At 40.3% G+C, this 12999-nt stretch overlaps 1 non-coding gene across 1 annotated transcript; it reads right to left on the bottom strand.

Moving 5' to 3' along the window:
- Window positions 1-12697: 12697 nt before the first annotated feature.
- On the bottom strand, window positions 12698-12770 carry TRNAA-UGC (transfer RNA alanine (anticodon UGC)). Its single transcript has one exon. It is a non-coding gene; the product is annotated as a tRNA-Ala (tRNA).
- Between the last annotated feature and the right edge of the window lie 229 nt (window positions 12771-12999).

Genomic DNA, 12999 nt, shown 5'->3' with positions numbered 1-12999 from the left:
CAATCTTCTGGGCAGAACTTCATCTTCACCAAGTGGCTTTCACTTTTTCCCTGCAAGTAGTTGTGCTCCAAAAAGAGCCCCATGGGGCCTTGAGAAAACCTGCCTCATGCTTTCAAGATGTAAGATGAAAACTGACCATTTAAATTTCCAGCTTTTCTGACTTTTCTAGTTCTGGTGATAGCTTGAGCAGCTATCTTTTTGAGCATGAATAGCCCAGTGAGACCTCTTCAAGATATACTAGGTAATACCTGAGAGCCTATCTAGCCATTTGGTTTTGTTTGAGGCGTGATAGACCTCAAGTGCCATTATAAGTACCCTCTGCTTCATGCAGCACCATCAAACGTTTGCTTTGTATTGTCTCAGGTCTTGATATGCCAACACTTAAAATTCAATATAATAAAGTCTGTCTCAGCAACTAGACATAATATCTCTTAAGAGGCAGGGGACCGTCTTAGTCATCTCTCTCCCTAGCACATGAAAGCTATATGAGGTATGTGGAATGAGGAAATGTATATTAGTAGAAAGCCAGACTAGCATTTTGTGCATCTCTAACACATTCCTGCTCAACTGCTTAAAGTATCTTCTATGGCTGTTTGACCACATTTGTGAGATACTCTCTACCACCCAGGCTGGGGCCACGTCTATGCTGTCACACCCCCTTAGTGTGGATATGACTTTAAACGAGCTGGAGAAAGTTGAGTGTGGGCTTGAAGGGTGTTGGAGTGGTGGCCACCTAGTCACAACATTTGAAAACAGTTGTGTAGTTGTGCTATGATTGTTAAATGGCCCACCTGAGCCCACCTAGGACTAGTCCATTAAATGACCCCTAGAAGATGGCATTAGCCTTTGTGTGGGGGAGACTGCACTGAGTATACCTGCTTCCTGTTACACAGCTCTCTTGGTGTTCAGTTTGTGAACCAGCAGCCACCTTGCAAGGTGCCACATGTTACTTTCAGGGCTTCTGAGACTATGCTTTGAACCAAGGCTTTCCGTGTCTGTTTTTGTGACTTCTTTGACATCGCTGGAGGCTGACCCCTCTCGCTGTTTTCTTTGCTGCCTTTAATATTATCAGTTGGGCTGGAAGAGATGAGTTAACCACCAACACCAGGTCCTTGTTTCACTTTTGTGAGATCATAGGCCACTGTGGTAATGCTGTGATTGGAATGCCATGTCTGGAACATTGGTGAGTCTGACACAAGGTAAGCCAGCATTCTCACAGTGAAGAATGATGACCCTATTAGCTTTGTTCTACAAATAAACATTTTATATTATCATTCCTTATATCGACTTTGTTCCTATAAATTCTACGTAATTAAGGGTATTACGGATAGGATGAGCATCCTACCAGAATACTAGTTATTCTTTTTCTGTAGACAATAAAAATTACCACTACTTTTTAGCACTCTTCTGTCTCAAGTGAAGTTTGGTGTAAGTGCAAGAATTCAGTAACAAGGTCGTGGCAAATCATTGTAACCTATTTTTTTTTTAATACAAATAGCTCTAGGTTTCAAGATAGTGCTAGTCTAACTCATAATAGGATGGTAACCTAATTTGTCTATTGGTATATTTTTTATGACTCTCTCCTCAAGGAATTTAAAGGCTGGAGGGGAGATCAAATAGGTCTTACAAATTTCGCTTAAATTGATGGAACAGGTACAGGTGGAAATTCGTACCCCTTTCACTTCATGCCGAGAACAAAGATAAGTTAAAATTTTAAAAAATTAAAAAAAAATTTAATTATGTTTTATTGGAGTATAGTTGCTTTACAATGTTGTGTTAGTTTCTGCTGTACAGCAAAGTGAATGAGTTATATGTATACATATATCCCCTCTGTCTATTGATATTTTGAATGTATCAGATATACAGTAATGCATTACAAATAACTAGTAATGAAAAGCAAGGCTTACCATACCCAAGTAAAAAAGGTCTAGGCTGTAGGTAGCTCTAAAGTCTTGGAAGAATTAAAATACAAATTAGGAGTTGGAAAGAGGACTCTATAGACCTGATGTGGAAAACTTTGTACTAGACTGTGGCTTCAAGTCCATGCATCTCCCATTTCTGACTCAAATTTGTTCCTGAAAACATGCTGATAGCAAAATTTGGAAATGCAGGATTTTTACTTTAAATGGCAAAAATGTTTTATCATTCCATTCCCAAACCCTAATCCATTCCCCCCAATTCTACTAAGAAATAAATTCTTAAATACCTATAACAATTCATAAAGGATTTTTTGCATGATAGCATGTTAAACCATTATTTCTAGTTACTTAACACTTACTGAATTCATCAACTGGGTGTATTTGTTTTCAGGGTACAACACATGTGCATTGTTTTCTTTCTATATAGCAACAAACTCATCGGAGGAAGATAGGCAGGACCTGGACGTTATTTCTCATAGACTTCTTGCCCTACTTCTGCAGGCTGCATTCCCTTGGCTTCTGTGAAGGCTGACTTCTGGCTGCCTTTGGCCAATGGAGACATTGGGGAGAGGTCAAGGATTGGTGGGAGGGGAGAAGGAAGTTATTTCTCCCTCTCCTTCTCTGCCTCAGACGTTTCTTTGGCAGTGTCTCCATTTCTTCCTGAAACCTAACTCCTGCTGTAGTTTCAGAGAATTCTACTTATTTAGCCTAGAGGGTCAAGAGAGTTTTCATTGGTTCCTGGCTTTGCTCATCTCTAGGTTGCTTCACCACTCTGTTTGCTTCTCATTTCCTCTATCCTTTGTGTGAACAATTCGTTGTTCAGTTCCATCTGTTGTAAATACTTGAAGTAGCTTCTGTTTTCTTGTTTAGACTCTGATGCACTGTTCTGCTTGGTTGGTGCCAGTGAGAAAGTGTGAGCCTGTGAAGGAGTGAGTGAGATAATGAATGCCTGCAGTTCAACCACATCCAGATCAGAGGAATTACTGAGCAGTCTTATCGTTTTTTTGGCGCTCAGGCACTGCAGGTAGAGAGTTGTAAACCCTGATTGAAACCATAAATAAAGCAATTGAAATTGGGCAGCTGTTTGTATTTCCTTTGCTTGCATTGGCACTGCTCCTGATAACAGGATTGAATTTATCATTGCATTTTGGAAGGTGTTGATTCTGTTTATGTCATGATTACATAGATATGATTGCTATTAAAAATAAATCTGAAAGATTTGACATCAGGTATCTATGCCTCTTCTTCCTTTAGTAAATGGAATTATGTTAAACCTTTTCTTCAAATTGCTTTTCCATTTATTCAGATGGTGTGTGGGTTGAATTATGTTACCCGGAAATATATACTGAAATCCTAACCCCTGATACCTGTGAATGAGATTTTGTTTGGAAATAGAGTCATTGACTAATCAAGCTAAGATGAGGTCATACTGGATTAGAGTGGGCACTCATCCAATATGACTGGTGCTCTTATAAGAAGAGGAAAACACACACACACACACACACACACACACACAGAAATGAGAATGCCATGTGATGACAGAGGTAGAGATTGAAATGATGGGTCTACAAGCCAAGGAATACCAAGGATTTCAGGCAACACCAGAAGTTAGGAGGAAAGGCATGGACCAGATTCTTTCTTATCGCCTTCAGAGAGAGCGTGGCCCTACCAATACCTTGATTTCAGACTTTTAGCCTTCAGAATTATAAGAGAATAGATCTGTTGTTTAAAGCCACCCAATTTGTGATACTTTGTTATGGCAGACATAGGAAGCTAATACAGATGGTTTCATTTAACATGGGAAAGATAAGGACCATAGTGCAGACTGTGTTTAAATGGCATGATCAAGAGTCCCATTTCTATGCTGAGAACAGCTTCGGTACCATTGGAGCACATTCCCTATCACGCAAACCTGCACCCAGCTTCAATGTTTTCACTAGCACACACATTAACTATTAAAGATTTTCTGTTTGAATAATAAATTCAGGGCAATAACTTCTAAGTTATAATGAATATTTAGGTAGTGAGTTCAGATAGCGAGGGATACCTTTTATACCCACGATAGGCTGAAAGGAAAACAAACTCCTGTATCAATCACAGTCCTACCAGAGAAAGAGGACCAGTAGGATTGACTGTCTATCTCTCTATCTCTCTGTCTCTCTATCTATCTATCAAATATCAAGAGATTTATTTAAAGGAATCGGCTCATGAGATTGTGGAGGCTAGCAAGTCTCTAATATGTAGGTCAGGGTGGCAGGCTGGAAACCCTTGGGCAGAAATGGATACTGCCCAGCAGTCCACAGAGAGTATTTCTTCTTCCTCAGGGAAACCTCGGTTTTGCTCTTAAGGTCTTTTAACTGATTGCCTCGGCTTCACCCAGATTATCTAGGATAATCTCTTTTACTTAAAGCCATTTGATTATAGACATTAATCATATCTACAAAAAAACTTCACACCTATATTAGAGTTAAATTAAACTCTGGGCACCATAGCCTAGCCAAGTTGACACATAAAACTGACCATCACAGCTAATAAGCGTTGTACACATTTTCCTCATTATGAGTCATGTTTTCCTGCTTCCTTGCATGCCAGGTAATAATTAATTGGATGCCAGACATTGTGTATTTTACTGCATTGGGTGCTGGGTATTTTTGTATTGCTGTAAACGTTGAGGTTTGTTTTAGGGTATAGTTATGTTACTTGGAAACAGTTTAACCTTTTCAGGTCTTGCTTTTATGATTTGTTAGGAGGTTCTCGAACACTGCTCAGTCTAATAATTCTCCACTACTGTGGCAAGATCTTTCTTTTTTTTTTTTTAACATCTTTATCGGAGTATAATTGCTTTACAATGGTGTGTTAGTTTCTGCTTTATAACAGTGAATCAGCTATATGTATACATATATCCCCATATCCCCTCCCTCTTGCGTCTCCCGCCCACCCTCCCTATCCCACCCCTCTAGGTGGTCACAAAGCACCGAGCTGATCTCCCTGTACGATGCAATGCGGCTGCTTCCCACTAGCTATCTGTTTTACATTTGGTAGTGTATACATGTCCAGTGACAAGATCTTTCTGAGTATTCTTCCCAGTACCTTAGAAATTGTTACTTTTTCCAGCCCCGCTAGTGCAATCAGGCACTGTTTTTGGCCCTGTGTGAGAGCCAGGTACGGTTTCCTCTAATGCTTTCAGATGGTACGAATATCCAAGGGGGGACCCTCTGCATGTCTCTGTAGTTTTCTCTCCATGAAGCTCTCTCCTCTATGATACTATGTCTACAAACTCTTGCTTCCTTGGTCTCCCTGGATTCTCAGCGTTATTTTCTCAACTCTGAGTCGGCTTGGCTCCAACTCAGTTCCCCCTCCCTGCACTGTGGCCTGGAAGCTCTCTCAGGGCAGTAAGATGGGTCAAATTGTAGGAATTGCCTTGTCTCTTGGGGATCACTGCCCTTCACTGTCTGATGTCCACTGTCTTAAAAACCATAGTTTTGTGTATTTTTTTTTGCAGTACACGGGCCTCTCACTGTTGTGGCCTCTCCCATTGCGGAGCACAGGCTCCGGATGCACAGGCTCAGCGGCCATGGCTCACGGGCCCAGCCTCTCCGCAGCACGTGGGATCTTCCCGGACTGGGGCACGAACCCGCGTCCCCTGCATCGGCAGGCGGACTCTCAACCACTGCGCCACCAGGGAAGCCCGGGTGTTTTTTTTGTTTGTTTTGTTTTTTGAGGTTGGAAGGTAAATATAGTCCTTGTTACCCCATTTTAACCAGAAGTGGAAATCTGGACCAAAGATTTTAAATATTCAAAAGACTAATCTCTCACATCATCTGTAGGGTCCTAGCCAGTGGTTTTCTAGTGCCATGACATCGATTGTAGACCATTCTCACCCTGGCCTCCCAGTTGATGAATACTGCTGTAAACCTTTTCTACCTTCCTTTCCCAATTAATCAGACTAATAAACAGTGAAAATGTAAGCCACAGATGGTGAGAGAGTATTTCCCCCCCAAGAAACCAAATATATGGTGTCTCTTCCAACACCAGGTCTCCAGTTCTCCAACACCAACTGGGTGTCCAACAATTCAATTCAATTCTGGCACTGACTCCTGGAGTTAGGATCAGATCCCGCACATTAGGGGCTCAGTATAAGACTGCCTCCACAGGCTTCCCTGGTGGCACAGTGGATAGGAATACGCCTGCCAATGCAGGGGACACAGGTACGAGCCCTGGTCTGGGAAGATCCCGCATGCTGCTGAGCAACTAAGCCCGTGCGCCAAAACCACTGAGCCTGTGCTCTAGAGCCCACGAACCACAACGACTTAGCCCACGTGCCACAACTACTGAAGCCCGCGCGCCTAGAGCCCATGCTCCGCAACAAGAGAAGCCACTGCAATGAGAAGCCTGCGCACCGCAACAAAAGAGTAGGCCCTGCTTGCAGCAACTAGAGAAAGCCTATGCACAGCAATGAAGACCCAGTGCAGCCAAAAATAAACAAACAAACAAATATATAAATAAATAAAAACTTAAAAGCTTAAAAAAAAAAGACTGCCCCCACTTCAGACACCAGCTACAGATGGAATGCCCAGCTACTCACATTTATGTCCTGCTGACTACAAATTCAGGGGTTCCCACGACCCGCATTTGGGTTTGATAATTTGCTAGAACTACTCACAAAACTTAGGAAAGTGTTTTACGTACTATTACTGGTTTATTGTAAAGGATAGAACTTAGGAACAGCCAAATAGAGTTGATGCATAGGGCAAGGTGTGGGGAGAGGGGCACAGAGCTTCCATGTTCTCTCTGGTCATGTCACCCTCCCAGCACTTCAGTATGTTTACCAGTCTAGAAGCTTCTGAACCCCACTGTTTAGGGGTTCTTATGGAGGTTTCATTATGTAGCTATAATTGACTAAATCATTGCCGTTGGTGGTTGGACTCAACCTCCAGCCCCTCCACCTTCCCTAGAGATCAGCAGGTGGGGCTGAAAGTTCCAACCCTCTAATCACCTGGTTGGTTCCCTTGGCAACCAGCCCTCCATCCTGAAGCTATCTAGGGACCCACCAAGAGTAACCTCATTATCATAAACTCAGGTAGGGTTGAAAGAGACTCATGAATAACAGAAGACACTATGTCCTATCACTCACGACATTCCAAGAGTTTTAGGAGCTCTGTGTCAGGACCAGAGACAAAGGCCAAATATATATTTCTCCTTGTACCACAGAGGTACATGGACCATGGAGAAAGGCAGTCAAACAAAATGTGAATTCACAGGTAAAACGTAAACTGAGTAAAGGCAGAGATGGAGTACTTTGTTCCATGCTGTATCTCTGGCACTTAGAATGGTACTTGTTGAGTGTTGAACTATGAATCAGACACAGAGGCTCAGATCACTACCTACTGGTGTTGACATTTTACTACTTAAAGTGAAATGTAGAAAACTTACCTCTGTTTTTTTACCTTCCTTCTTTATAATTGTTTTCAATATATGAAAACCACATCAGATAACATAACTTTTGCTTAATTTTTACCCTTTCCATCATTCTTCATATTTTTCTAACTTTCATTCTTTTACCATTTCTTTTGTTTGAAGAACTTTCTTTAGCTATTCTTTTAAAATAGGTATCTGGTAACAAATACTTTTAGTTTTCTTTCACCTGAGAATATTATTTCACCTTCATTCCTAAAGAATATTTTCATCATGTATAGAATTCCTGGTGAACACATGTTTTTCATTTATCACATTAAAAAATGTTGTTCCCATGTCTTCTGACCTCCAAGGTTTTCAAAGACAAATCCTGTCATTCAAATCATTATTGTACTATTGGTAATGTGTTATTTCTCTCTAGCTGTTTTTAACACTTATTTCTTTAGTGTTCAGATCACTACCTTACTACAGTCCCTGCTTCTGACTCAGTCTCTACTGATGGGGGGGCAAACGGAGATTCACATTTTTTTCAGTGGTGTTTGACTGCAATACGGTGAATATTGTAAAAATGTCTCTGTCTTGTTAGACTACCTGTTATTGTTCTTTTGGCTAGCAATAGCACACTTCTTCTGAGGCCTTTTTGTCTTTCTCATTTCTGTCACCAGATTGTGGACTTCTCCTGAGCCCAGTCCATATATATTGGAGGCAAAAACAAAACCCAGGGAACTCACCTCCATGTCATCTCTCAAATCCTGAGGTCCCTAGATAGTCTGCCTTCTTCTCTTTATCATTCAGCACCTTTGAATGTTTATTTATGTATTATTTCCATGGTTTGTAGCTGTACTTTGTGTGAAGAATAAGGTTATCACACATCTTCCATCTTGTTCAGAATTAGAAGTCAACTTTTTTGTTAACATCCTGATGCCTAATCTTTGTCAAAGTATATATATTTTTTGAATGTTAAAAATATCACTTATATACATTTGAACCTTGAGCAACATGGGTTTGAACTGTGCAGGTCCACTTATACATGGATGTTTTTCAATAAATACATACTAAAGTACTACACAATCCGTGGTTAGTTGACTCTGTGGATGCAGAACCTCAGATATAGAAAGACACATATATAGAAGGATGACTGTAAAGTTATACTCAGATTTTCAACTGTGCAAGGGTTGGTGCCCCTAGCCCCCATGTTGTTCAGGATCAACTGTAAATGTTGTAAGTTCATGTCAAATATTTAATTATCAAGAGAACCAGCAAGTTGATAAAACTGGTTCACAGGATAAGTCAAGCGATTCAATGTATGTAGTCTCTGAAAGAATGCTGTCATACCATTGATAAATTAGATACAAAACTGGTTAACGGCCTATAGGGCAACAAAATACCCTTGGGATTATTTTTTCTACTGGAAAATAAAATCACTTGCCTCTCTATAGGACACAGGTCTACATGTTAATGTGTAACTACATAGTCTTGACCCAAAATAGTAGTGAATGGAATGGAATGATATATTTTCCTATATAATTAAATAATCCATGTATAGCTCTTTTAGCAAATACTCCAATACGACGTTGAAAAATACATGAATTCATTCTTTTGCATTATTTCTGAGTTTTGCATAACTTTTTCTCAACATCTTTGGACATGTATTCCTTTTGAATGTATCCTTAGAAGTGGAATTGCTAGACTGTATCTTCACTTTCACATGGTTCTTTTGCTCGTGGGGGCAGTTCTCCTGTAAGCCTAGAGGTGGGGGGCGTAAGATAGAAAGTATCGTTGACAATCTATTACTTTTCTCAATGGGCAAGGTTTGCCATTAAATCGTCCTTCTTTTAATTGTTAACAATGTGGAATTAAAGTCATGGCTGTGGTTTCAGTCTGTTGGTAAGAAGACTTTTTGCTTAATATATGATTCTCAACATGTGTCCTTATCACATGCTGGACCCACATGTTAGGATTTGTCATCTGTCAACTCCCACAAAAGTACACCAGAAAAACCTATTGATTGAAGAAAGAGAAGTTTACTGGACATACTACAATGAAGGAGAGTACCACACTGACAGTCTAAATGGTGTTTCCAAATGGGAAACCAGGGTATTTCTTGGGCTAAAGGTGAATAATCAAACAAGAAACAGCACATGACCTATTTAGAGATGCAAAGAGGAAACAGAGAAAAGGAATGGAAATAACATGTGACAGGCTAATCCTCACAAGAAAAATATTGAAAATAAGCACTTTGAAATATTTTACCCTAAACAAGAAAACTTACGTAGTTGTCTCCATAAAAGAATAACACAGAGCAAATATGTAAGAGCACATGGAAAATGTACTGACATAGGAAAGATATCTTCTGAGCTGTGTCAAGTCATATTTAAAATGCAAAAACCCCCAAAATCTGTGGGGTTTAAGAGGGAATTTGAAAGAAGGTGGGTGCTACTAAAATCACAGCAAGCCTTTGGAATGAAATGAAAAAGTAGAGCACAATTATGTATGTGTTGGATTCCCTTGACTATCTCTTTTCTCACTCATCCTTTTAAATTCTTTTTTTCCATTTATTTGCTCTGGGCCATTGCTTCAGTACTTTAATGGTTTCAAATCAAACATTAACAGTTTTATGTTTTGTTTCTCTTTCTCTTATGAATGATAGTCTTTTGCCTGGCTGTCCAAAGATTCATTTTGATTTTGGACACAAAATGGTCATCACTGAAATCTAATAACTTTACTAAGATTGTGTCTTTCCTCCTGGGTTGTGGTGTGGTATTTTAATTTAAAAGCTTTCTAGAAAGAAGACTGCTTTTAATTTTCAATATTCACTACCTATTAAAGAGTGGTTGCCGCATATAGAGTTCTTTGGTCATGCTTTATTTCCTTAAGCACTTTGCTTGCCCTTATTTGAACAGAAGTTTGGAGAAATGCCTGCAAATATCTTTGGATGAACATTCTAGATCTCAGGGAATGAGCCATTCCCTTAGAAGAACATGAAACTCAATCAGATAAGATTACTGAAAAAAAAAAGATGGTAAAAGAACTCATGAAAATATACTTAAATATATGATTGGCTAAAATACTTTTGGACATTCACATTCTGTTTTATAACTAATTGAAATGGAAGGGAAAGAGGAGATATGGTGGGAAGCAATATCGTTTCTACATTGTTAGAGTTTATAACTGCTCAGATTTCCTCATCTTTTATAGCTGGGAGGTTACATTGTTTGATGTGCTGTTGGATTAGTTTTACTAGGATTTTGTTGAAGATATTTTGCATCTATATTCATAAGAGATATTAGTCTGTAATTTTCTTGTGTTGTCTTTATCTGCCTTTGGTATCAAGTTAATGTTAAAACTAAGAAGAACAAGATAATCAATAAAAATCAGATTGTTGGGGGAAAGGAAGGGGAAGAGGAAGGAACAGTAAATATACTAATTTGAGAAGTAAAATGTTAAATCGTTTGTATTTCAAAATACAAATTTAAATTAAAACTGTTACTGGGTAAGTGTTCGCAAAGCCTAAGAGAAAAAAGTAGTTAGATTTATGCTTAAACATGTTGGAGTGGAAGTGTTTGCCTTTAGGGATTAATACTTTTTAAGGAATTCTTGCTCTTATTTTATTTTATTTTATTTTTTTGTGTGGTACACGGGCCTCTCACTGCTGTGGCCTCTCCCGTTTCTGAGCACAGGCTCTGGATGCGCAGGCTCAGCGGCCATGGCTCACGGGCCCAGCCGCTCCGCGGCATGTGGGATCTTCCCGGACCGGGGCACAAACCCATGTCCCCTGCATTGGCAGGCGGACTCTCAACCACTGCGCCACCAGGGAAGCCCCTTGCTCTTATTTTAATTTGGCTCTTTAAAGAAGCAGGGATAAAGAAGGTGGGAGAAGAGACAACCGTGGAGACATATAAACACATCTTTGGCAGCTAGGAAGTTACCAGCTGGCAGAGGGGATGCCACGAAAAGTATTCTGATTCAGGCTGCTGACAACGAAATGCTCATCACAAAATACTGTACCTCAGAAGGGGAGCTGAGGCTTGGAGCTGAAAATGAGGAAGTTGTTTTAAAAGTCTGCACAATGAACGGTTAGGCCCTGAGCTCCCTTTCCCTCTCCTCCTATGAATCCAGGAGACCGCCCCTCCCAGAACTGCACTGGAAACTAAAGGCTTATTCTAAGGATATGTTGTACCAGAGAAGCTCTTAATTCCAGGACAACAGGCATATTGAAAAGATTGATGAAAGTTTTCCTAAGTGAATGAAGAGACTCACAATCCCTTCTCATGCTCACTCTTAATAATGCTGACCATTGAACTTGACCCTTCCATCCCACACTGGAGATTGGGACTGTTGCATTTTCTCCAAAGACAAAATTTCTAGAGAAAGCCTGTTGATATGACACTTGGTGGGACTTCAACAAACTTTCAGGAGCTTACCAGATCAATGTCCACTGAAACTGTAGGAGGAAAACAGAGGGCTCCAGGAGAGGTAGCTCCAAGAAGTCAAAAGATGATTTTGACTAGAAAAAAGTATTCATAGGGGTTAACAGTTCGATTGTAGAACGTAAAGAACTAGTGTTAAGGAAATGAGAAATGAAGAAAATGAAAAAAGTAAAAAAGGCAAAAAGACATTTGTGGGTGAGTTCCCCAAGCTGGGACAGCTAGAGTTTTCAAGGTCTCTACAGGTGGTTTCTACCCCAACCCCCCACAGCTGACTCCCATGTTGGCATCTCTGGACAACACTGCCCCCTGCTGGACACCTGGATACTGAGCAGTGCTGCCGCTGCCTCCATCCTTACCACCTCTACCAGGGTAGAGCATTTCTCAGAGGTTCAGTGCCTTCTTGATGCCTAGCCTCTTCCTGAGGCACTGTCCCTTGCAGCACCTAGTGCTCTCCATGTTTCACTGCCTTCCTGGCATTTTCACTTTTCATCTGGAGGGTTGTAATACTTCCACTGCTGAGTTAAAGTTTGAAGAGACTGTCCCCAGTACTACAATATTGAAAACATATTTTTTGTGTGTGAAAAATAAGATACAAATTTGAATGACTTTAATCTCTTTTCCAGTAGGAAACAGATGAAAAAAGAGAAAGAAATGTATTTTATAGTATTTTAATATTTTGTGATTCCTGCGATCATGGCTTCAGAAGTCAAGATAAGTATGACAGGCATATATCTGAATATGCAAAGGTTGATTGTCCTTTTAGTGTATGTGAAAAGATTGTCCCATTCTTTGAGAAAATTATGCATGCTTCTGCTCAAAGAAGGTCAAGTTAGAAGATTGCAAAATGGAGGGAAGAAGGAAGAGAAAACCATACATAACTCAAGCCAATCTTTTTTATTTCTGGCCACGCCAAGCGGCTTGTGGGATCTTTAGTTCCCCGACCAGGGATCAAACCTGTGGCCCCTGCAGTGCAAGTGCAGAGCCCTAACCACTGGACCACCAGGGAATTCCCTCAGGTCAATATTGGAGGGAGTAAAAAGTAGAAGAAAGGAGCGGTATGGTTGCCACAGTATGGCCTGAAGAAGGGGACGTCCGGACATTTGCAAACGGCAAAGATGAAAAGTTGTGGAAAAAAAGATCCCAAATGGAAAAATGATTGTGTTGAAAGTAAAGCAGGGACTGGGTCAGGCAATTGCTAGTATGGTTCAAAAATGGAAGGTCTGGGCCTCCCTGAT

Source organism: Aethalodelphis obliquidens, unplaced genomic scaffold (assembly GCF_003676395.1).
Source record: "Aethalodelphis obliquidens isolate GAN/ISIS:26980383/991018 unplaced genomic scaffold, ASM367639v1 scaffold71, whole genome shotgun sequence".
NCBI lineage: Eukaryota > Metazoa > Chordata > Mammalia > Artiodactyla > Delphinidae > Aethalodelphis > Aethalodelphis obliquidens.
Note: the sequence above shows the minus strand (reverse complement) of the source record. Positions and strands in the feature narration are given on the sequence as shown.